At 40.8% G+C, this 22,568-nt stretch overlaps 1 protein-coding gene across 16 annotated transcripts in view; it reads left to right on the top strand.

Moving 5' to 3' along the window:
- The window catches only part of SACS (sacsin molecular chaperone), a 232,554-nt gene that overhangs the window by 105,463 nt on the left and 104,523 nt on the right, over positions 1–22,568 (top strand). For 9 of the 16 annotated variants that reach the window (XM_039536976.1, XM_039537011.1, XM_039537042.1 and 6 more), the window contains one exon: positions 13,692–13,789. The exons of 1 other annotated variant lie outside the window; for it this stretch is intronic. The gene's annotated coding sequence lies outside the window, so the exon portion shown is untranslated. 6 more of the 16 variants (XM_039536919.1, XM_039536927.1, XM_039536947.1 and 3 more) reach the window with 4 other exon arrangements.

Raw genomic sequence — 22,568 nt, 5'->3', positions numbered from 1 at the left:
TCTACAACTTGTACTTTCCGCTTGGTATGCAAACCTTACAGTTTCCTCACTCTTTTCATCCCTCACTCTTTTCATCCCTTTGCCTCCGTCCCAGCCCTGCTGGTCTCTGACCCATCACTCTCTGTCTTCCCTTTCTTGGTTCACTCCACCCCAGGGCCCTGGACATCCCTCAGCATTCCTCCAGCAGTACTGGCAGCTCCTCATATTTCTCTTATCTCATCAGGATAGGTTCTGAAGCACTCTGTTTTAGACACTCCATTCCTTTCTCTGGTCCTAATTAAGCAAATACTTAAATCTTTTGCTGAACTTCAATCATGCACTTAATTAAGTCTGTATCTATTCAGCATCACATGCTTAAGTACGTTGCTTCATAGGGATGAACTTAAGCATGGGCTTTAATGCTTTGCTGAACTGGTGCCTCTGAGTACAGTGGAGACAACAATACTTTCAGAAGTACATCAGGACCTAATTCCACACTGGACGAGCAACATGAGGTGCTCCCAACTCTTCAGGGTGAATCAGAATAGTATCCTGCCCAACCACAAATAAGTAAGAATGCCATTCTGTCTTTATTACCCTCCTGAGCTTCAGCCACACAGACTTTGGCGTGAAAGAAAACTTTTGCCTGTGTTTAGTAAGAGCAAATATTGTCCAATCCTGTGTCATCCAGTGTCTAAGCCCAACTAAGGTTGACAGTCCGCTGATCTAATATGTCACATTATGCCTAAATATTGGAGGACATCAAGTATTTTTCACCTGATCTTAGCTATGTTTGTTATCTCATAATCTAAATATTTCTCTGTGAATCAGTATCAGTCATCTGATGTTTTATATAATGTACATACATAGATTTCATAAAAACAAGGTAAGTGGGTTGGAAGCCCCATCACTTGGGGCATCTACAATTACTTTGGATCGTATGCTTTAGGGAACATCCTCTCTTGCAGGAAAATTGTATACCTTACCTAACAGGACTTTTTTTATCTCTTACTTCTGTGTTACTAAGAAGACTAAACAATTTCTGTTGGTTTTGCATTAGTCATTACAAAGATGATGCTAGACAAATTGCCCTTCTCTTTTTTATGTGTAAGATACAATACGCAAAATGGCTCATTTTTCAAATGCATTAGTATAGTAAGTGGAGGGCACAGGGGCTATTTTGTGTGAACATAACAGAGCAAACAGAATTGCACAGAGTCTCTTATAGTGGACTGATTCCCAGGGGATACTCTCTGTCTTCCTCCTCCCCATCTCCACCTCCCGGATACCCTTCACGATGTGGGAGTATATTATTTAGATGAGCAGCAATAACAATAGCATTCTGAAAGCTTTGTGAATGCTATATTGAGAATACAGTAATAGAAAATACTATATATTTTGGTTATTCTGAAATCTATAAAACTTAAAAGGATAAACAGAATATCGTTACAGTTTTTCTGTGTTTTCCTTACCATCCATCATAATTAACTGTCTGGAAACTCTAAACTGAAGTTACTTTCCTTACTAATTTCTCATTTATGTTTAAAATATTTCCCTCTCATTGCAGCATCTGTAGAGACCTTTGTTATAACTTTTCTCATTAATAATATTTTGTACTTATCGGAGGATCTCAAATCACTTCACAGACACTAAAGAATTAAGCTTTATAACAATCTATCAGTTAATCTAATTGTTATTAACAGGTAATATTACTGTTTCACAGGCAGAGTGATCCTTGCCCAACAATTCAACCATATTTCTTCCAGTGCTAGACTAGTGTCATTTTTTTTCATTAGAATAGAAGCGTTGAAATATTTGTTTGGAAAAAATATATAGAATCACAGACATGTTACAAGACAGTATAAGAATAAAAAAGAGGTCAAATTGTGGGCATACCAATCTTGGCAGTCCTTTTAAGAATTTTTCTTATGCCACATGGAACACAGTTGTTATCATTAACATCATCTGTTACATATGCTGGATTTCATGTACATCATATTTATTTATAGCATAGACCAAGGAACCGAATATTCTCATCTTTGCAAAGTTTCTCTGTTTTAACTGTGCATGTTGCTTGCAGCCAAATCTCTATATTAATCGCCTTGCTTTTACAAAGTTTTGCCTTTCCAGAGCTAAATTTTCAGCATGCTGCATATCTCAATTTAGACACAAGACTCCCTATAGAAGAGAGATTCACATAGTTCAATTCCCTAGCTAAAAGCATACTACCCATGGAATGTAAAATGCCCTACCATTTTCCTGCAATTGTGGCTGGCAAATGGTATAGAGACCCTATTTGGCAAACAATATCATTAGCCTTTTAAGAATAAATACTTAGCAATTATATAGCGTTTTTTGAGTCCGGTACTGCTCAGATACTCAGGGTTAACCTGAAGCAACTCCACAGAAAGCAGTCGAGTCACTCCATATTTATTGTAATCGGAAGTTCAGTTTGACTCTACATATTTAAAGCACTTAAGAAATATTTATAAAAATCATCACAATGCCATTTGGGAGTAGGTGAACAAACCCTTTCAAAATCCATTTGGAGCTATGCTTGCTGTAGAGTTTGGTTCCACCTATGTTGGAATAAAGTTTATTTGCTGCAGAGGGCCAAAAATCATGCATGCCCTAAAGTTGCAGAGCATCTTATAAGAGAGAAGGGGAACGTGAGAAAACTAGTGCCCCATTTTCATACTTCGTTCTTTTCTATCACAAATCTGTCTTTCCCCACCACTGGAGCTATGCAGCCTGCAGGAATTTCTGCAGGTCTGTAACAACAGTAATAACCTTGGCTATTATTTAGTGATTACTGTATGTGGTTCCAAGGAGAGAGGGACAGAACCCAGCCAGCCCATGCGATATGTAATTCTCTTTCTTTCATTTTTTAAAGTGACTTTGTATGGGCAGTTAAGGACTCCTCATCCCACATACTGGGGAGCAGTTGGGGTTCCATCCTGATTTCCAGATGCCTTTTTTTTTGTGGGAGGTAGGTTCTGTCTGATCTAATGGGCCAGGGACTACCAAATTCTAAACACTCTATGCAAATTGCTTTTATAGCACTTAAACTCTGTGAAGTGTTACATCCTCACAACACCCCTGTAAATTAAGCATGAAGAAAGCTGTGGTAGAGAGGTTAAGTATTTGTTTATTTCCCACTTCCATGCTAACAGTCATTGAGCAGTAAGCCGAGATGTCTTTGAGTCATATGACTGTTTTTAAAATTCCATTGCCAAATGAAGGAATGAACTCATCACCCTTATATTAGGACGTGGGGCAGTGCACTAAGCTGTCAATGCATTTCCTGTTGTCATTCCCCAACAGTCAGATTGTCTGCCATATATGACAATCAGGATTGGCTGTGTCTGTTATAGAAGGCCATAAAATGTGTACATGGGGCATCTTTTGATTTAATGTATGTCTTTATTTTTGATTTATTCAAATGAGCCCATCAGACTCTAGACACATGAACACACAATATTTAAAAATATTACAAAATAAACCTCAGTTGACACAATGCCAATAACACAAACATTCTCTAACCCATAAAAGCGGAGACTATCATCATTCAATCCCTGCCCCCATTAGAGAAAGCCAGTGCGAATAGATAGTCTTTGTAATATACCCTGATGGTCAACAAACTCGATGCCTCTCAGAGAAGAGGTAGAGGCAAATTTTAGAGTTGAGAGCTCCTCACAAAAGATTCCCTGCCACTAGATTCCAGATGTACAAATCTAGACACTGTCAGCTTAAACATGCCAAGTGATCCCAGCTGCTGAAAGAAGCAGGCCAGCACTCAAAAGCATAAAAGACTTTCTAGGTGAAAAGCAATATCTTGAAGTGCACCCAGAAAAAGTCTGGAAGTCGCTGCAGACTAGGGTGATAGGTGTAAGATCTGTCATTCAGTAAGTGGGCACACCACCCACATTCAGTACAAACTAAGTTTCTCACATAGTCTCTAATGGTATATCAAGCAGTAATCATAGAACTGGAAGGGACCTCAAGAGGTCATTTAATCCAGTCCCCTGCATTCATGGCAGGATTAAGTATTATCTAGACCATCCCTGACAGGTGTTGATCTAATCTGCTCTTAAAAATTTCCAATGATGGAGATTCCACCATCTCCCAAGGCAATTTATTCCAGTGCTTAACCATCCCGACAGTTAAGAAGTTTTTCCTAATGTCAAACCTGAATCGCTCTTGCTGCAATTTAAAACCATTACTTCTTGTCCTATCCTCAGAGGTTAAGGAGAATAATTTTTCTCCGTCTTCTTTGTAACAACTTTTCATGTACATGAAAACGATTATCATGTCCTCTCTCAGTCTTCTCTTCTCCAGATTAAACAAACCCAATTTTTTTAATCTTCCCTCATACATCTTGTTTTCTAGACCTTTAATCATTTTTGTTGCTCTTCTCTGGACTTTCTCCAGTTATTCCACATCTTTCCTGAAATGTGCCTAGAACTGGACACAATGCTTCAGTTGAGGCCTAACTAGCATGGAGTACAGTGGAAGAAATGCTTCTCGTGTCTTGCTTACAAAACTCCTGCTAATACATCCCAGAATGATGTTTGCTTTTTTTGCATCAGCGTTAAAATGTTGACTCATATTTAGCTTGTGATCCACTATGACCCCCAGATCTCTTTCCACAGTACTCCTTCCTAGGCAGTCATTTCCCATTTTGTATGTGTGCAGCGGATTGTTCCTTCCTTAGGACAAAGGTATAGTATTCCACTTATTGAACTTCATCCTATTCTCTTCAGACCGTTTCTCTAGTTTGTCCAGATTATTTTGAATTTTAATTCTATCCTCCAAAGCACTTGCAACCCCTCCCAGCTTGGTATCATCCACAAACTTTTTAAGTGTACTCTCAATTCCATTATGTAAATCATTGATGAAGCTATTGAACAGAACAGGACCCAGAACTGATCCCTGCGGGACCCCACTCGATATGCCCTTGCAGCTTGACTCTGAACCACTGATAACTACTCTCTGGGAACAGAGAGGCTGGATATGATAAAAGATGTGGATATAATTGAGATGTGTATGTGGTGTCTACATCCTAAAAGGACGGTCACAACCTCTCCATCACATGGAGATGAGAAAATCAGTTCAGCAGGAGCAACAGGACCCCATAAGACGGTGGTACAACAGAAACAAAGCATAGCAACATTCAGTAAACAGTTAACCAGGAGAGAATCATTATAATAATAAATTGCAATAAGGTAGCATAAGCCAAAAGTGTACAAACCAACATTTTACCATCCCGGAGATCAACCCTGTCTTAGAGCCTAAGGCTGGAGTCTTGCCTTTCAGTTATTCTTTCCTCTCTGTATGTCCCAAAAGCCAAATGGAATTTCATTCCCTGGAGCCAGGGCCGGTGCAAGGATGTTTCGTGCCCTAGGTGAAACTTCCACCTTCGTCCCCGAGCCCCCGCCCTGAGGCGCCCCCCCCGGCAACTCCCCCCCTCCGCCCTGAGGCACCCCCCTCCCCAGCTCACCCCTGCTCAACTTCCTCCCCGAGCACGCCGTCGCTGCTTCACTTCTCCTGCCTCCCAGGCTTGCGGCACCAATCAGCTTAGGCGCCGCAAGCCTGGGAGGCGGGAGAAGTGAAGCAGCCACAGCGTGCTCGGGGAGGAGGCAGGGCAGAGGTGGGGAGTTCCCCTGCATGCCGCCCCCCACCCACTTACTTGCTGCAAGCGGCCCTCCCCGTGCTCCCCTGCCCCAGCTACCTCTGCCTAAATGCCGGCGGCGACTGGGGCGGCCGAAGATCCGGCTGCCCCCCAAATCCTAGTGCCCTAAGGTCACCTAAATGGTTGCACTGGCCCTGCCTGGAGCACATATGCAAATGGAGGCAGGGTGGGAGGAGAAAGTGAAGCTGGACTTAACCTCTTGTTTACTGGGGACCAAGTAGTTTACAGACTTTTTATACTGCAATTTTAGTAACAAAAGGAGGGTAGATGTCAACCCCACCATCTCTAAATATTATTATTTCCTCTAGTTGCTTCTCCCAGCCAGCTAACATCACTTCTGTCTTATCCAGATTGGGTTTCAGCCAACTGTCCCCCATCCAAGCTCCAGTCATGGCCAGACACGAGGAAACATAAATGTCTGCACCATCTAGACCTGATGTACCAGAGCTCAGTTTCATCAGCATACTATAGGCATTGCAACCATACTGGTTTCACTTTTTGCCTGGCAGCATCTCGTACACATTGAGCAGGAGTGATAGGGTAGAACATTGCAGCTCCCCTGATATTTTGCTTGACTCTTCTTACCATTGAAAAGAACAAATATATTCAAGTAGGGACTGTTTCTGTCTCTGCCAGGATTGACAGACTCCAGAAGTCAGGGGATGGAGATGTCAACATATATATTTACCTCATCAGGAGATCATTGACCAGTGAGACCAACACTGTCTCCATACCATATGCTGGCTTTAAACCAGAATCAAAGGAGAGAAGAGAGGCAGAGGCCTCCAGATGTTACCAAAGTTGTTACCCGCACACTCTAGGGACCTCCCCTTACCCCATTCCTGAGGCTCAGGGTGTCACCTTCTGGGGGCTTATGGGACCTTTTACCAGTGAAAGAGCCTTAAACAGTAATATCCTTTATCTCTATTTATTAACAGTTACCAAACCAGAATGCATATGCTAAGCATACAATGCTTACCACTTCCAATAAGGCAGACAAACTTTTTCTGGCATTGACCACTGTCGGAAGACAGGATACTGGGCTAGATGGACCTTTGGTCTGACTCAGTATGGTTGTTCTTATGTTCTTGTGGCCATTCAGGGTCAGGTCATCCAGGGACTCCAGCTTCTGCTCAATACAGCTGGCAGCTCTCATGGGGCTGTGTCCTGGAGTTGGTTACAAAGAACTTCCTTTTGGATGCCAGTTTATATTGTGAAACTTGTCGTGCTTAACTATACCTTAACCAATCACTTTAGTAAAGTATTACAAAATAATTATTTGACCAATCCTAACATATTGTGAAACAATTCTTTAACCAGTCATACCCCACCTTAGTTGATTTAAATCTTGCAAAATTAATTATGCAATAGACAGAAACAATCAAAGAAACAGACAGAAACCATACAGATAAACAATAGAGATGTAGAGACCATAAGGGTAAAACAATAAAGAAGTATAGATTTCACAGTCACAAAGTGAATAAAGTGATAAGTGATTCCTTGTCAGACAGAATGCTATCAAACAAAGTTTTCTTGAAACATCTTAAGATTTCTTTATCTGGTGATAGTGGGTACTATTAGGACAGTACAACTTCTTAACAGCCCGATATTATATTAATTTGATTAATTTAGAGGGAATGTGAGGGGGCAACATTCTGCTTCTTGGCATATAGCTGCTTGGCTGCTTTCCTAATGTGGCTTCAGAAAAAGGCCTCGGACCTTACAAAGTTGCCTTACCAAACAGCCTAGTAATCTTTATTATTATTTTTTTTTAAAGGCAAGCAGCTCTAGGCACTGTCATTGGAGAGAGGACAAATGTCAAGAGATGCTTTCTTGAGCACAGGTCTGATTATCAGCACCTCTTAAAGGAGTCAGAACTTCCCCTCTGTAAAGGAAGCATTGGTGGTGTCTTATGCTAACACATCTGGTTATTAGTCTCCTTACCAGTTGACAATTCTAGATTGTAGGTTGTAGCCTAAAGCTCTCAGAACATATCCATAAACTTAGCGAGTGGCTAAAACTCAAATATAGAAGAAATTGTATTTGTTTCTTTCAGACATCAGTCTAGCTACCAATATCGTCTGCATCCAAGTTATCATGCAGGCAAAGCAGTTGGGAAAACTCCATGCCATGAGAAACACTCAACTTAGTATCTGAGAAAAGACCATGTGGAAAAGTTCTGTTGTTTGGGACTTTACAGATGCTGAGGTGAAGGGAAAAACCTCTTTGGTGCTATCATAGCCACAGCCTAATAATTTTTAAAAAATGAGCTGTCTTCATGACACACACATCTTAATTTAGAGCACAATTTCTGCTAGCAGCTCCTTAATCTCCCTCCTTCTGTGGACCTGTGAGAGATAACATCTGTGTATTGAGATGATCTATGAGGAAGATGCAATGGAGTATTTCAGGGTCACCATTTTGATAGAGGAGCATATAAGGTGTTAGAGAATTGTATTGTCGTTCTTTCTCAGATACCTGGAACCTATCCTCTTTCACTAATCCATCAGGTGGACCATTAAAATTGCTCCTGTACTCTAATAATTTCCAGCCACCACAGGGGCCTTTGGCATTGCTGAGACCTCAGTCTCTCCTGTCCTCTGAGAACTAAAATGCTTTAATTCAACTAGAGCAGCAGCTCTCAACCTTTCCAGACTACTGTATCCCTTTCAGGAGTCTGATTTATCATGTGTACTCTCAAGTTTCACCTCAGTTAAAAACTTATAAATTCATACATAAAAATTCAAACATGTCACAGCACACTATTACTGAAAAATTGCTTACTTTCTCATTTTTACCATATAATTATAAAATAAATCAATTGGAATATAAATACTGTACTTACATTTCAGTGTATACTGTACAGAGCAGTATAAATAAATCATTGTCTATGAAATTTTAGTTTGTACTGACTTTGCTAGTGCTTTTTATATAACCTGTTATAAAACTAGGCAAATATCTAGATGAGTTGATGTACCCCCTGGAAGACCTCTGAGTACCCCCAGGGGTATACATACCCCTGGTTGAGAACCACTGAACTAGAGTAATCAGGCTCAGTATATGAGTATTTGGATGAAATTTATGGTCTGTGATATGCGGGAGGTCAGACTACAGAATTTAATGGTCCCTTCTGGCTTAAACTCTATGAAACTATATTATTACTTTATCCCCATTTTAAAGATGAGGAAACAAAGACACAGAGCTATTAAGTGATTTGCCTAAGGTGACAGTGCAAGTCTGCGTCAAAGTAGGAAAAGAACCAAGATATTCCAACAGCACAACATTACCATGCCTCATTTCTTTTAAGGAAGTCAGTTTTTGAAGGACTTGAAAAGCATGTGAGTTTACATATTCAACCAGGATGTGGCTAAGTAGAGGGTCTTGAATATAGCTAGGGCCTGCACTTGAAATGGAAAAACTAAATAATTGTAAAAGTATTGTCTGCAATAACAATAGAATAAACATAAAGGATGCCTTCATTAATTATTATTATTATTATTTTATACATTATTATTGAGAAATGGATCTCCTTGATAGATAAGCAATCTCCCTAATAGAAGTATCTTTTCTACTTTAGGAAATATGTCTGCATACTCATCTGGATCATGTCACCATTGTATCTGAGAGCCTGAAAAAAGTAACAAAATGTTTTGTAAATTTGGTCTGACTGTCGTGGGGTAGGTACCCCTGTCAGAGGGGTGCCGGGTTGTGGGAGAATTAAAATAGGGGTTTGGGGGCCCAAGTGGCCTAATCTCCAGCGTCACCATAGCGGCCCTGGCTCCTTGGACAGCATGGCCCAGTGGCCTCCTCAGCCTACAGAGTGTGGATAACCTCTGCTGAAGCAGTGTGGGGTAGGTACACCCCAGCACACAGACAATTTTACTTCAGTATATTCAGGACTGAATTTTTTGATAATATGTTACAAACTGTAGGAGGTAAAACAAGACTGTAAAGTCAGGTACCATTGAGTATCATTTCTTCAGATTTTATAGTAGCATAGTAGACCAAGGTAAGAAAATATACATTTTAAATGATATCTTTAAAATAAATTTTATCTTACATTTTATGGTAATTTTCTGCTCAGTGCAGCTCAGGCACTTCTTTAGATGAAATGGCTTTATATAAAAAGATTTTGGTTTCACACATATGGAATCAATTCTGGCTATTACCATTTATAAGTGTTCTTTTGTATAATACCTTGAAAAGTTCCATTATGTAAAATATTCTTATTGGAACTTCAACCAAAGGTAATATATGAAACAATCCATGTCTGAGGTTTCTGGTTTACCTTTTTAGAAAAGTTCTCACGGGAGTCAATTTTGATAGTTAAAAGTACTAATATCTATATCCAAACAAAATCTAATTAAACCAAACAAAACCCCAAACAAAACAAAACAAAACAAAAAAGACCAAGATAGCATTTATAAAAGCATTCATTTACTCAATCACCTTGACAGGTTTCAGAGTAGCAGCCGTGTTAGTCTGTATCCGCAAAAAAAACAGGAGTACTTGTGGCACCTTAAAGACTAACAAATTTATTTAAGCATGAGCTTTCGTGAGCTACAGCTCACTTCTTCGGATGCATAGAATGGAACACACAGACAGGGGATATTTATACATACAGAGAACATGAAAAGGTGGAAGTATGCATACCAACAGGCAGAGTCTAATCAATTGAGATGAGCTATCGTTAGCAGGAGGAAAAAAAAATTCAAAATTTTTTGAATTTATGCATACTTCCACCTTTTCATGTTCTCTGTATGTATAAATATCCCCTGTCTGTGTGTTCCATTCTATGCATCCGAAGAAGTGAGCTGTAGCTCACGAAAGCTCATGCTTAAATACATTTGTTAGTCTTTAAGGTGCCACAAGTACTCCTGTTTTTTTTCAATCACCTTGGGAGGTCAGGTTTTGATAGCACTTGATCAGTAATGCTTTTCCCACCAGCCTTGCTTCATTTCAAGGTTATTAATAAAACCTGATGGTGGTGCTGTTGTGCAGAATTTTTTCTGTCAAACCATTTCTGGCTCCATTCTCCCTTCCATTCTAAAGCTAGGATATAGGTTCTTAGTGCAGTCTTTTTACACCGCATTCAAATAGTTGCATGTAGGAATGTTCTCCTTTCCCTTTCCTTAGCTTTCTGGCAATTTGCAGAAGAGCTAAGGGAAAAACTTGGCAAGAAAAAAAAACAGGCTCGCTAGATGATAGTACAGTGGTAAACCTCAAGCAAAGAAAGCACAAAAGATTGGATTTATTTTGTTTATTTATTTGTTTATTACAACATATTATAACAAAAGAATGATGTACTAGCCTGAGCATGCTGTACTCTACTTTTGGCATGCTCAGGCTGTCTTTCACCTGTTCCCATCTCTCAGAAAGATTGAACTTCAGTGTCTTTCCCCTACAAGCTACCTGTTTTCTAACTGCATGATTATCAATTAAAGCCCTTCTTTGGGTTTTCCCTTTAAATGAGCCTTTTCCAGCACACCTTCCTGGTAGTTGGCCTGGCTCCAGCAACAGCTGTAGCTCCAGTGTTGTTCTTTTACCTCCGACGGTAGCAGGTTGTTGTTATCTTCCTTTTCACTAGTAAGTATTTTGACCCAGATCCACAAAGATATTTAGGCTCTTAACTGTTAGGAGCTTAAATACATTTGTGGATCTGGGTCTATGTTCCTTTTTCTGTTGTCTGCCTTGGGGTGGCTTCTGCACTAATGCTTTCTCTCATATCCTGGAAAGTGATACATCCTTGTATATTATCAAGTGGCAGGGCCGCCCAGAGGGGGGGGCAAAGGGGGCAATTTGCCCCGGGCCCCGGGCTCCGCAGGGGCCCCCAAGAGAAGAGCGGAAGCTCCCACCTCCGCCCCTCTCCTGGAACCTCAGCGCATCAAGCGCCGAGTCTCCGGCTGAGCCCCTGAGCCCCGCCCCGCTCAGAGCCGCGTGGTGAGGGGGCGGGGCTGGGAGCTCCAACGGGGCCGGGGCCTGAGCCCCGCCCCGCTCAGAGCGGCGTAGGGAGGGGGCGGGGCTGCGAGCTCCGGGCTGAGTTCCCAGCCCCGCCCCCTCACCACGCGGCTCTGAGCGGGACGGAGCTCAGGCCCCGCCGGAGATGCGCTCGGGTAAGGGGGCGGGGCGGGACGCTGGACCCGCCGCCCAAGCGCCGCCCGGTCTTGGCGGCGGGGCCCTTCTGTTCGGGACCCGCCGCGAAGTGCCCCCGAGGCCCCGCCACCGAATTACCACCGAAGACTGGGCTGCGCTTTGGCGGCGGGTCCCGCTTCGGCGGTAATTCGGCGGCAGGGGGCTCCCGCCGCGGGTCTTCGGGCCACTTCGGCAGCGGGTCCCGGAACGGAAGGGCCCCCCGCCGCTGAAGACCCCGGGCCCCCGGAATCCTCTGGGCGGCCCTGTCAAGTGGATGATCTCGGTGTGACGGAGCGTTTCTGGCGGGACCCAACTGAGAGTGCCAAATCAGGACCAATTGCTCAAACAGGGCAGTCACAGCCCTAGGCTGGGGTTTTTCCACCTCTAAGGCAAACCAAACCAGCCAGACAAAAAGGACTTTGGTCTCACCCCACTGGCTAACCACAAGTCACACAAGCAATTTCCTTAGACACTCCAGTCTCCCAGTATCACCACCAGTGCACTCGTCCTGGGGATAAATGGTTATGAAAACCAACACCCCAATAAAAGGAAAAGGTTCTCTCGATCCCAAAGGACCAAGCCCCAGACCCAGGTCACTATACACATCAGATCTTACCCACAAATCACGCTGTTGCCAATCCTTTAGAATCTAAAATCTAAAGGTTTATTTACAAAGGGAAAAAGGTACAGATGAGAGCTAGAATTGGTTAAATGGAATCAATTACATACAGAAATGGCAAAGTTCTTAGTTCAGGCTTGCAGCAGCGATGGCATAAGCTGCAGGTTCAAATCAAATCTCTGGAATACATCCCCTGCTGGGATGGGTCCTCAGTCCCTTGTGTAGAGCTTCAGTTTGTAGCAAAGTCTCTCCAGAGGTCAGAAGCAGGATTGAAGACAAGATGGAGATGATGCATCAGCCTTATATAGGCTTTTCCAGGTGTAAGAATCTCTTTGTTCTTACTGTGGAAAATCCCAGCAAAATGGAGTCTGCAGTCACATGGACAAGTCTCTGCATACCTTGCTGAGTCACAAGGCGTGTCTGCCATCTCTCCATGGGTCAATTGTGTAGCTGATGTTCCTTAATGGGCCATCAAGCAGGCTAAGCAGAGCTAACACCAGCTTGTCTGGGATGCTTCCCCCAGAAGCACAGCACCAACTTGAAATACAGACAGCATAGAGCCAACATTCATAACTTCAACTAAAAATGATACAGACATACAGACAGCATAATTATAACCAGCAACCCATAACCTGGTCTTAGACACCTTATATGACCCCCTTTACCTAAGATTTGGTGCCACTACAGGACCTTGGTTGCAACCCATGTTCTATATGGTCCCAATTTATATCAATAATGTCACACTCGGATAATGACAGAACAAACAAAAATAGAAAACTCATTCACTCAGAAATCTAGGTGCTCTTTATTCCCTTTTTCTTCTTCTCTCTTGCCATGCCCCTATTTGGCATCAGCGACTTTTATAGCCTTCTTCCAAAACTCATGATTGTATGACTGACTGTGTGCAAATTGGTCTCTCTAAGGTCCACTGATATCCTATCCAGGTACCAAGTCTTTGGTCTTTCATCCAAGATCATGGCAAGGGCCATCTTATAAATATAACTCTTGGGTCTCTGCTGGACATGTCCATATCAATGTAGCCTAGCCTCCCTCAACTTAGCTTCAATTGGGGCAATTTGCATTAGGCTCCTCACAATTTCATGTTGTTTCCTATCATGGAGCATCCAGCCATTTGACCATCTCAGCAGCTACATCTCCGTGGTGGAGAGCATTCTGATTTATTTTCTTGTGGTTGGCTAAGTCTCTGTTCCATACATTAGGATGAGTCAAATTATAGTTTTAACTTTTATTGGCCTCTTTTTGTCATAGAAAACTGAAGTCAGCTCCTGTCATTTGCACCAAGAAGCTTTAATACAATGCTGGACATCACACAGGAAGGCACCATTATCCTCAACAATTGATCCTAGGTATGTAAATTCTTACACTCTACTTAGCTCTTTGCTGGTAAGATCCTTTATGGTGGGCCCCCTCCCTCTGTTATCATAGTCTCAGTTTTACCAATGTTCACTCTAAGTCTCACCTGCTCAAAACTGTGTTGCCACTGTTCAAGGCTGTTTTGCAGGGTCTCACAATCTTATTCACATATCACTAAGTAATCGGCGAACAGCATATTCCAAGGTGGTTCCCTTTGTATATTTTCACTTATGTGTATGATGGAATTGCTGATTTTATGAGCATAAATTTGATCTAGTTGGGATTATTGAAACTTGGTGGGATGATTCACATTAGTAGAATGTTAAAATCAATTGTTCTAACCTATTTAGGAAGGATCAAGTGGGCAAAAGGGGTGGGAGGTGGCACTCTATGTCAGAAGTGGCATTACCTGTTTCTGAGTCCCTGATAACTTGGAAGAAAGATGCTTATAGATCAGTGTCCTAACAGAGAAATCACAAGATGCGGTACTAGTTGGTTTCTGCTACATGCCAGCAAATCATACTAGGAAACTGGATGACCAACTCATTATGCACCTATCTATAATATGTAGGATAAAAAGCTGTGTGATCACGAGGAATTTCTATTTGAGTGGCAAGCTGGAGGTCTCATGCTGCCAGCACTAAAACATCCCTGGGATTTCTAACTATTATCACTGACAATTTTCTAACTCAAAAAGGTATTGCAGCCAACACAGGGGAATTGTTTTTTAGACCTTATCCTAACAGATAAAGAGGAACCGATCACAGAACTAAAAATTAATGGTAGCTTAGGTACAAGTGATCATGACTTGATTACATTTACAATGAGCAAGCAGAATAAAGTCCAGACCTTAGGAGCCAAATCAGCTGGGAGGCAGAATTTAATCATAAAAATGTGAATGATAATGGGGAATAATTTAGGAACACTTTACTAGATGCCCAAAAAAATGCAATCCCACTATTGAAGAAGAATGCTGTACTGGTTAAAAAACTGACCTGATTTGAGGGGAAGCAAAGGAAGCTGTAAAAAATAAAATATATAACAAATGGAAGAGAGAGGAAGTTGATAGTAAAGAAGTTAGGAATTGTAAAAAAATTATATGGGAAGCCAAGAAACATACAGAGAAATCTATGACCAGCAGAGTTAAGGACAATAAGGAGTTTTAAAAATATCTTCGGAACAAAATGAATTCTGACAATAGCATTGGTCCATTACTAAATGGAAATGGTAAAATTATCAATAATAATGCATATAATGCAGAAGTGTTCAGTAAATATTTCTGTTCTATATTTGGGAAAAAACAGATGATATGGTCTCATTGTATGCTGATAACATTCTTTCCATTCCACTAGTACCTGTGGAGAATATTAAATAGAAGCTACTAAAGTTAGACATTTTAAAATCAGCAGGTCCAGGTAACTTGCATCCTAGAGTTTTAAAGAGCTGGCTGAGGAGCTTGCTAGACAGTTCACGTAGCTTTTCAATAAGTCTTGGGGCACTAGGGAATTTCCAGAAGACTGAAAGAAAGCTAATGTTGTGCCAATTTTTAAAAAGGGTAAGCAGCATGACTCGGGTAATTATAGGCCTTTCAGCATGACATTCATCCCAGGCAAAATAATGGAGTAGCTGATATGGGACTTTGTTAATATTACATTCATGCAAATCAACATGTGTTTTTGGAAAGCAGATTCCATCAAACTAACTTGATTTTTTTTAATGAGAATAAAAGTTTGGTTGATAAAGGTAATCGTGTTGACATAATATACTTAGACTTCTGTAAAGCATTTGACTTGGTACCACATAACATTTTGATTAAAAACAATAGAATGATATAAAATTAACATGGCACACAGTAAATGCACTAAAGATTGACTAACTGATAGGTCTCAAAATATAACTGTAACTAGGGAATCATCACTGAGTTCGTGTGTTTGCAGCAGGATCCTGCAGGGATTGGTTCTTGGCCGCATGCTATTAAAATTTTTATCAATGACCTGGAAAATAACATAAAATCATCACTGACAAATTTGCAGATGACACAAAAATTGGGAGACTGTTAATTAATGAAGAAAACAGGTAACTGATTCAGAGCAATCTGGATCGCTTGGTAAGCTGAGTACAAGCAAACAATATCCATTTTAATACAGGTAAACGCATACATCTACGAATAAAGAATGTAGGTCAGACTTACAGATGGGGGACTCTATGCTGGGAAGAAGTGCTTCTGAAAAAGATGTGGGGTTTCTGGTGAATATGAGCTCCCAGTGTGATGCTGTGGTGAAAAGAACTAATGTGATCCTGGAATGCATAAACAGGGGACTCTTAAGTAGGAGAAGAGAGGTTATTTTACCTCTGTATTTGACTAATGTGACCACTGCTGGAATACTGTGATCAGTTCTGTTGCCCACAATTCAAGAAGGATGTTGACAAATTGGAGAGGGTTCAGAGAAGAGCCACAAGAATGATTAAAGGATTAGAAAACATGCCTTATAGATATAAAATAAAGGAGCTCAAACTATTTAGTGTAACAAAGAGAAGATTAAGGGGTGACTTGGTTACAGTCTATAAGTATTGACACGGGGAACAAATATTTAATAATGGACTCTTTAGTCTAGCAGAGAAAGGTATAACTTGATCCAATGGCTGGAGATGAAGCTAGACAAATTCAAACTGGAAATAAGGTACGCATTTTTAACGGTGAGTGTAATTAACTAGGTTTCAGAGTAGCAGCCGTGTTAGTCTTTATCCGCAAAAAGAACAGGAGTACTTGTGGCACCTTAGAGACTAACAATTTTACTATTGTAACAATTTACCAAAGTTCATGGTGGAGTCTCCATGACTGATAGTTTTAAAATCAAGCTTGGATGTTTGTCTAAAATATATGCTCTAGGAATTATTTTGGGGAAGTTCTATGGTGTTAAGACAGACATGTCCTTCTGGCACGCCTCTCCGTCACAAGCTCCAGCAAACCAATTCTCTTGTTATACAATCGTACACCTTCTCCAAGTCCACAAAGACCATGCAATTTGTCTCTTTTCTTTGAACTTCTCCATGAGGATTTGTAGAGCAGTTTTCCTCCTTCTCATCGTAAACCCATACTGACTCTTCTAAATTTCAACTGTGCCACTTAGATGCCTTTCAGTCATCTTCTTCCATGCTTTCACAGCATGTGATGTCAGCTTAACTGGGTGATAATTAGTGCACAGTTTAATATCTCCTTTATGTGCCTTTACTCCCTATAAATTGTAAATTAGCAACCTCTTTAGGAAGTGGTTTCAGAGTAGCCACATCCTTGAGCATGATCACACCCTCTTAAGAAATACTTCCCTTTTTCTACCTAACTGCAATATTGCAAGTCCCTCGTTTCAGAATCATCTACTCCTCTTCAAGGTTTGCACTCTCATAGACTCTCTGGAAATATAAAATAATAAAATGGATAAGGAAACCTTTGCTTGACTTAACCCAAACCTACATTTCCTAAGAGTAAATACCATACTCTGTACTTGATCCAAACATCTTCTGTTAGAGGAGTAGTTTTGATCTGGTGTTTGGTCTCGGGAACATTTCTGTGAAGTACAGACTTAGAGCAATTTTGAAATTAAAGTCCTGCAGTGTTAGTGTGCAATAAATTTCTGTTCATCATATTCTGTTTATATAGAACTGTGGGGTTATTCTTAACTTCTTCTATCAGGAATACAGATTGTCCCAATGGCTGAGGTTTAGCCCCCTTCTCCTTCTGGTCCTGGTCTTCTCAATGTGGCTCCTATTTAGTCATGTTTATTTATTTTAATTGTATTCTTCCATGGAGCAATGATAGGACAACAAATTCCACAACATTTCCACAGCCTCTGTAACTTTTGATGATAACATTATTCTTTCCTGGTTGCTACTGGGGCTTGTCATCTTTGTTGCAGTAATAATGAAAAGTATTTCTCTGGGAATAATTAGAGTAATCCTGAAGTCAGTTAATTTAACACCTCTGAGGGAGAGGAAAGAGCAGGACTTTGACTTGTGGTATCCTCTGATGGTGAAGCATAAAAATGAATACAGAAAAGTCTGGAAAAAAATTACCCAAGATGAAAACACTGTTTCCCTGTGCTCACCTGCCTGTATTCACTCGTCTCCTCTTATACTTGCATTATAAGATTTTTGGCACAGGAAATGTCTTTTTGTTAGCACAATGGGGTCCTAGTCTGTGACTGGGGTTGCTAGGTGCTACGCCAATACAGATAATAAAATCCACTAGTAAAGCTTTGCATACAGCCTCAGTGTTCTCCCTAAAATTTATTTTGGATCTGATCCTGCACTCTTTACTCAGGAGAAGAAAGTCAATGGAGCAAATTTTCTCACCCCACAATGGGTGCAGAAGTCCTGGCAGGCAACAGTATTGGGAGTGAGAGATCCAAACCTTGTTTTTCCTGGCGAATACACTTCCATCCTTACTAGCTGAGGGAGGTTTGATGAATTTGTGACTATGTGGCCCAATGGCTGAACTCCAATGGAAATCACAGAGGTTGTTGCAGCCCTGAGACTGTAGTTGTCATATAATAATTTTACTGCTGTTTTGTGACTTAAGAGGAATTAATTCCAGTCTTACCACTATTGAACTCCCATACCAGTTCTGCTTGCCTACAAAAGATCAGCATTGGGGACAATAAGACTATAAGATCAGTCCTTTACCTTGTCAGAAATTTCTGTGATAAATACTGGCATTTGTGCATGCATTTTTCATATTTTATCAAAAGGCAGCAACTCCCGCTACACTGAATGCACTAAACAAAGTTTTTGCACTCTGGAAAAATCCTAATTTGGGGTAGAAAAATGTTTAACTGGTCTCAGATGGGAAAATGAACAAGACTATAGTTTGGCTATATTTTTTTTTAATTCTTGGGTAATTTATTATTTAAATATTATAATTTTTGAAATTATCAGTGACAGATTGTGAAATAATATTTTCTTTATGAATAGCTATACAATATACAGTCACATCCTCAACTAGCAACACTGATTTGCAGCACCTGAGGATCTGGCCCACAAATTTCATTTGATATTGCTGCCCTAAATTTCCCTGACAATAAGCATATTAAGACCAGAACAATTCCCATTCCAGCACATTTTGCTTACTGGCATCTTATTGTATTACACCCTGTCAGACCTGTTCCAAGTTTCTGCCTGTGATTTATAGGACAATTATCTATGAAAAGCAAAATTCTGTCCATTTGTACAATAGCTGCAGTAACCTTGACTGTGAATTCTCTTTGAAGCGAGCTGGCATGCTTTTTACAGTAAATCTTTAAATTGTACATCTTTCTACAAGTACTTTGATACCTGGGTATTCCATTTTGTAGTTAAATTTCTTTGTTTCTAATACAAAAGATTCACAGGTTGTATTTTTTATGGTGTCATTCTTTATCCCATTTGTTTTGATGAAGGATGTACATTTAAAGTTAAATATGTTTTGGTATGGAGCTAGTATCTGGATATCGGCCAGAGTCAGCACTTTGTAGACAGTTACTATGCAAGCTTCTACACTCTGTTGTGCCTGAAACACAGTTGCTGTTTCTGTAACTGAGCTGAAGATTCTCAGAGTCTTTCTTTCTTTCTTTCTTTCTTTCTTGAAGACAATGGAGCTTCTCCATATTTATGCTGGAGTAAATGAGATAACATGGCCCAGACAGTTTAAATAAGTTGCCAAAGGCCACACAAATTGATGTCAGAATACAGACTAAAACTCAGAAGTACGTGGCTTCTAGTCCTATGCTCGATCTGCTAGACCATGCTGCTTCAGTCATCTCATTGTTCAGTACTTATGTTTGCTAATCTTTACCTGTATTTTCTCTTTCAAAGATCTATTTCCCCCACACTCTCAGGTTCAATATCATGGTTAAGTACATGTTTTTAGCGTGTGCCACAGTGGACACCATTTTTGCAGGTAAAACCTTCACACCACAATATGAAATCACTCTGGCTCAACTATAAGGTACACAGTATCATTCAATGTACAATTTGCTGTTCAACCCTTTTTTGCTTTTGGGGAAATGTTATTAAATAAAACAATTGTGCTTTCTCTGCTCCATACTGTGGGCCAGATCCTCCCCCATTGGTGCTGCATGGAGATGTAGCTGGGCCTGGGTTATTGACTATGCCATAACTTGGAGTTTCCACTTTGTTGATGACAGATGCAGTTGCAGCCATAGTTCCACATGAACTTACCTAATGGAGGCTGCTCAGTGGATGCTCTGAATATGCACATCCACCCGCCACCCTAGTCAAGCAGCTGAACTGGCTAGCGCAACTCATTCTTTTAGCTGTACTGCCCCTTATTGCTATTCTATTTGAGGACACACCACCGTGGACTTTTTCTACTGGGATCCTCATGGCCTAGTTCATATCAAAAGAAGTCAACATAAATCAATTGTGATTCTGTGATCAACTGTATTTATAAACTGTATAAATCATCCATTGTATTAGTACCATGTTCCCTTTGTTCATAAATTCCCATCTCCTCTAGACTTTGGACTTTGTTCAGTAATTTTATGGGTTATGCTATGTATGCTCTCCAGGCTCCAAGTTGAGGTTTTAAAGATTTTGATTTAGCTATTTTAAGAGTTGGTTTGAAGTGAATTACAGCATCTAGCATGTATCGGAGGTAGCCGTGTTAGTCTGTATGCACAAAAACAACAAGGAGTCCTGTGGCATCTTAAAGACTAACAGATTTATTTGGGCATAAGCTTTCATGGGTAAAAAAACTCACTTCTTCAGATGCATCTAGCATGTGTATTACATACAGTGGTTCCAATTTTTAGAGGCATGAAGGGGGCGGCGGGAGGTTATCAAATGAGCCTCCAGTATCGGGCATAGTGAATTGCGGGCACAACTACTAAAATTTCAATGTCTACCTGATTGGCAGGCAAAATTAAGTAATTTAACATCTAAACATTAGTATCTATGCCTGTAACTTCACATCCACAATTAATTGCAGGCATCTGCAAAATTGAAGACTGTTTTTAAAAATCAAGCCCTAATTTTTTTGGGATTATCTTTTCTTTAACTGAATTTGTGTGATGCACTGGAAGGAGGTTTAGGGCCTATCTATATCAGTTAAACAACTTACATGGCAGAGACCATGGTGTAGACAGCAATCCTTCCATGACTATTTTGTCCAGACCACCACTTACAAAGACCTTATATGGTCATATTAAGCAGTCAGAATGCTAGAAAACCAGGGAACGCTACAGGGTCTGTCTGTGTCTAGTAGCTGACAACCAAGTTCTGTCTCTCTTCTCTACCATGGGAAACACTACTGGAACCATATCATTATGTTCATCAGGGTTGTAATTTGATCCAGTAACATGGTTACACTACCACTTGATCCCATCTACACAGGCAAAACCAAACGGATTTGGGATTATCATGTAAATTTGACAGTGTAGATCTGCCTTTACTGGCCAGGGTTTAACTTCCTCTTCAGCTAAATTGGCCTCTGAGTGAATCAATTATATCTAAACTGCATTTAGGCACATTGTAGTGTCTCACTTCCTTGATTAGCTACAGTTGTCAAGAATACTAGTCCGTACTTTTGTTTTTCATTGGAACTTCAACACTAATAGGAGTAACAGATGAATTCCCTGGTACATCTGGCTTTTCATTTATCCGAGGGGGTATAGATTGCTCACAGCTATTAATACATTATCAGGACAATGGGGTTTAGTTTGAGTATTGTAAAGCATACCTCTTTTTCAGCATTCAGGTCATGTACAGTGTTGGGCACAAAATCAAAAATGAAGTCAAACAATTCCTCCAGATCAATATAATAAAGGAAAAACCCATGTTAAACTGAGCATAGACATGGAGAATAGCTTCTGGGAAAGTGTGTTACCCATTAATTATGGAGAGATGGTCTTTCAATAGATAAGGTTATGATTAGCTTTCTATTCTAAGCCTATTTTTTGACATTCCTACTACCCAAGATGGTCAAAACTAAATCAATCATCCTGAAATTTCTCATAAGTTATTTTCTTCTGCAGATTTTTTTGGGAAAGTATATACCTTGGCCCTGCCCTTCTGCTGGCTCTCCCTTGTCTTGACTTCCAAGTGCCCCTGCATCACAGTGCACAGGGAACCCCTGAACTGTTGAGCTTTCCACTGCAAAGAAGGTGCACAACCTCTGTGTGACCTCCCTAGACCCTGTCTCCCTCTGCAGTAGAATTGCACCAGTTTCACATTCTGTGGAGTTCTCCACATCCATCAAGGTTGGGGCAAGATTTTCCTTGATTTGCATAAATGGTTGTAACTAATTAAGTAGCACCTAACATTGTGTTACTTTTCTGTTGGACTCTATGCTATGCAAATATTGAAACATTTGTATAGACAGAAAAACAAGCTGAGCCCGCTTATTTAAAGGCCTGGAAAAGTATATGTGCCAGATTTTATTTTCAATGATATTACACTGGGAATGCCATTTCCAAAATCACCAGCGGTGCAAGTAGAATTAGTTTCTTACTGGTACACTGCACTCATGGGAGGGACACAAAGAGAGGCATGTGACCTCCGTACGTGACCTCCCACATGACTCCTCACCGCTCCCAGCCCGGGGCCCCCATGCTTTCCCGTCCCCTCCCCGTTAGCCATCCCCTGTTACCTGTGGGGGCTCTGTCCTCCTCCCGCTGTGCTGGAGACTTCTGAACCACAGGGCTCTCCAGAACTGCAGCAGCGAAAGGAGCAGAACATGGGGCTGCTGGGTGGCCCCACACCAGCAGCTCCTCCAGTGTG

The sequence above is a fragment of the Mauremys reevesii genome, linkage group 1 (genome assembly GCF_016161935.1).
Source record: "Mauremys reevesii isolate NIE-2019 linkage group 1, ASM1616193v1, whole genome shotgun sequence".
In the NCBI taxonomy this organism is placed as follows: Eukaryota; Metazoa; Chordata; order Testudines; family Geoemydidae; genus Mauremys; species Mauremys reevesii.
Note: the sequence above shows the minus strand (reverse complement) of the source record. Positions and strands in the feature narration are given on the sequence as shown.